The sequence below is a fragment of the Larimichthys crocea genome, chromosome I, assembly GCF_000972845.2.
Source record: "Larimichthys crocea isolate SSNF chromosome I, L_crocea_2.0, whole genome shotgun sequence".
Taxonomy (NCBI): domain Eukaryota; kingdom Metazoa; phylum Chordata; class Actinopteri; family Sciaenidae; genus Larimichthys; species Larimichthys crocea.
In genome coordinates, this window is record NC_040011.1 from 2,387,484 (window position 1) to 2,391,192 (window position 3,709).

Consider the following 3,709-nt stretch of genomic DNA (forward strand, 5'->3'; position numbering starts at 1 on the left):
CTATGCTTATGTCATATATGGTATCAAATTAAAGTGAGTTTGCATTGTCAGGATCTTTGGAGCTGTGGTCCCACTACAGGCTCTGCAGTACAGTCTAGACCTGTTCTGTACGCACAGTGTCCTGAGATAACCTCTGATGGGATTTTGCGCTGTATCAATAAAATTTAAATGAATTAATACACTTTTAGATTATTACAGGCCGAGAGTTTTAACATCATATACACGGCCCCATAGAATAGATGGATGTACAAGCGAGAATTCGTAGTGTGACCACACAGACTACGTGCGTGCAGTCACACACACACACACACACACACCCACACGCACCATAGACCTCCATGCCAAATTTCAGTCTCCTAGGGAGCAAACTGTGGCCGCCAAATGGTGCAGAAATTTGAGTGGTCGTAGAATGTAAAAGACGGCAGTCTGACGCTGTGTAGGGTTAGTGTTAGGATAGAAAGAGACTGCTGTAGATGTAGAAAAGGCGTATGACATGATGTGGAAAGTCTCTTAATAAAGGTTTTAAAATGTATAATTAGATAAAAAACAGTTTGTGATTGAAATTCATTTTCAGAGAGGTATAGTCGAAAATGAAAGTCACTTTTTGTAGATGATTGGGCAATAACTTGGTGAGCAGTATAGAATTACTGAAATAATGAATATAGCTTTTATCAGGTCAGTTCTAGTTTTATTTGTATCAGCCTTTAAAAGGTTTGTCAGAATTCAGATCCAAGCAGTGGTGTAATGCAGAGTACATGCAGTATAATAATCAATACTAAAGTTAAAATGCAGAATTCTGCAGTTGTCTCATCCACCTGTGGGTCAGTATTTTTTCTCATTATGTTGATTTCACAGTGACCCTGACTCCCTTAAGTCAAGCAGAGCTACATATACAAGAGTAGTCTTACATGTCATTGTGTATAACACAGCGTGTAAACCCTCGCTGGACAGGCAGCTTTTAAGTGCAGCTTAACCCTCAACCACTTTTTCAGCTGAAAAGCGGTGTTCAGGTCCAAATCTTGACAGTTTAGTGCAAAATCTTTGAATCACACATATTGTATAGCTACCTCCCTCTACTGGTTGAAACTTGGCAATGTGTAATAGCTCTGAAATAGAGCATGTGCCACCAGAAACTGAATCTGCGGTTTTATAAAATAAAAAAATAATAAAAACAGATTATCAAAGTAGTTGCCGTGTCAGTGGCAGCTATGCCACACAGTGGCAGCGGTTGAGAGATTAATTAAGAAAACCTCAAATTAATTTTATAAATCACGTAATAGAAATGCTACTGCCAGTAAGTCTAATACATAGGCAGGGCAGTGGTAACTGCCCCAGACACCAGCAACTGTCGTGGCACACACACACACACGTAGGTCCTGTGTATGCCTCTGCCTCAATTACCCGGATGTTTGTCACAGAAAATTGAAGAACTGAATGTTCAAATTACAATTCAGATTCAGTTTTTCAATGCCCATTTCAGCCCATACGGGTGAAATGTGTTGGCAGCTTTTGTCATCATGCCGCTGTGCATTTTATGTTCTAGAGTTGAAAATGAAGGTGATAAAGGGAACAAGTGACCACACATGGTCTGTATGTTCAGTTAAAATTATGCCAATTTAATTTGCTCACATTTCACACAAGTTGTAGAATATTGCATTTTTTATATAAAATTATTAAGTTTGGAATTGATGTGCAGTTTTTATAGGTACCATATCATGTTGGTGTTCAAGGAAGTTAAACTGAAGATCAACTTGAGAAACATAGGAAAGAAGTCTCTGATTAGTAGGATTAGACTGGCAAATACTAAACTAAATTCTGTACACCTCACTGGAAAGCATCCAAACAGAAACTACAACTGTGGAGTTATATGTATGTACATATATATATATATACTATATATCTATATATATATATATATATATATATATTATATATATATATGTAGTGTGTGTGTGTGTGTGTGTGTATTGATATATATATATGTGTGTGTAGTATATATATATATATATATATATATCTATATATATATATATATATATATATATATATATTATATATACTATATTATATGTAAATATATGATATATATGTATATGTACATATATATGTACATACATATAACTCCACAGTTATATGTATGTACATATTTAGTCTTTTGGGTTGGGTTTAGAATCAAATTTGTGGCGCGTCGCAGTGTCCGCAGACATCACTGCTAACGTCCCCGCCAACAGCCAGTGTTTGTCATTAGCCGGCGTAAGCTGGTTAGCTACGAGCTACACCTGATAATAAAGACAGATTAATCGTATCCAATAAAGAATGACTAACTAAAGGTAGAACATCCTTGAGCAGAATGGTTGGGATGGGGTCTAAGAGACAGGTTGACAGCTTAGTGGCAGAAATTATTAAAGTTATTTGATGAAGGACAACGGGAGAAAAAGACTCTAAATACATATCAGGTTGGTCAGCTGTTTCTCAGCTTCCTGTGTCTGAAGATAAGACAGGGCATGGTGAATTTTGTAATGATTTTCATATATCATAACATGTACGAGTACAAAACATACAGTATGAGACTAAATTATTAACTATTAACTAAATTGGATGTTATGTTTCAGGAATAGATGGCTCAATGGAGCTGTGATTCTCAGTTAGCCTGGCTACAGTGCTGAAGAGAAACCTGGGGTTGTTCTTATTCTCCTCTATTAATGAAGAGTAATAGGATGCTCTGGCATTACGGAGTAATCTGTTTTAAATGATCTTATAACACTAAACTAGATTCTTCTAGTTTAGTAGCATGCCATTTGAGTTTAGATTTCTGTGGTTTTTGCTTTATTTTGCAGGACTGTAGGTTACTTCAATGATGCCACATCAGGGAAATCCACTTGTTAGGTTTAATAAGCTGGTATGCATATTGACATGTATACCAGCACTCATACACACCTAATTCAACACAAACATATAAAGTCATCAAACCTCACATCATTTTTATGAGTGATGAAAATGTTTCTCTTTGTCTTCAGGACCATGTTAACTCTATTTGAATTCAAACCTGAAGTCACTCGTGGGTCTTTGATGTTTATATGTTTGTATCTGGAAGTTTTGCTGTTTTTTGTGTCTTTATCTCCAAAAAAATAAAAAACATTAAAGCTGCAAGCAGCGATGGTCGGGCCCTCGCAGATATGCACACATTGAAATGTGTGCACGTCGAAATGTGCATAATATCGTTCTTTATAATATCGGTCTTAATCAGTACTCGAGTTGAGGGGGGATGGGGGGGATGCCATCCCCCCTGTGGGGAAAAATGGTCAAAATCATCCCTCTTCTAAAATGGTCATCCCTTCTTATGTCAGCGGTTTTCAAAGTGCGAGGCGCGCCTCCCTTGGGGGGCGCCAGAGGACTTCAGGGGAGGCACGGCGGAGGAAAAAATAAATATATATCTTACAAAGATATGTGTCTCATCACTGTGCGATGAAAACTCGGCGAGCTAGCCCCCAAAGAGAAGCAACTAAATCCACAAAACGACACAGTATGTCCAGCGCGAAGAAACGCTGCTAATGTCTCCTGCTATGTCTCTGCTTTAGTTTGAATCAGTCACGAAGCTCCTGGTTGTTACATAAAGACAAAGAGGCTTTGACAGTGAAGTGTGACTTCTTGCTGCGATATACTACCTTTGGGTTTACTTCATTCTGGATCGTCATTGGTCAAAGGTGAA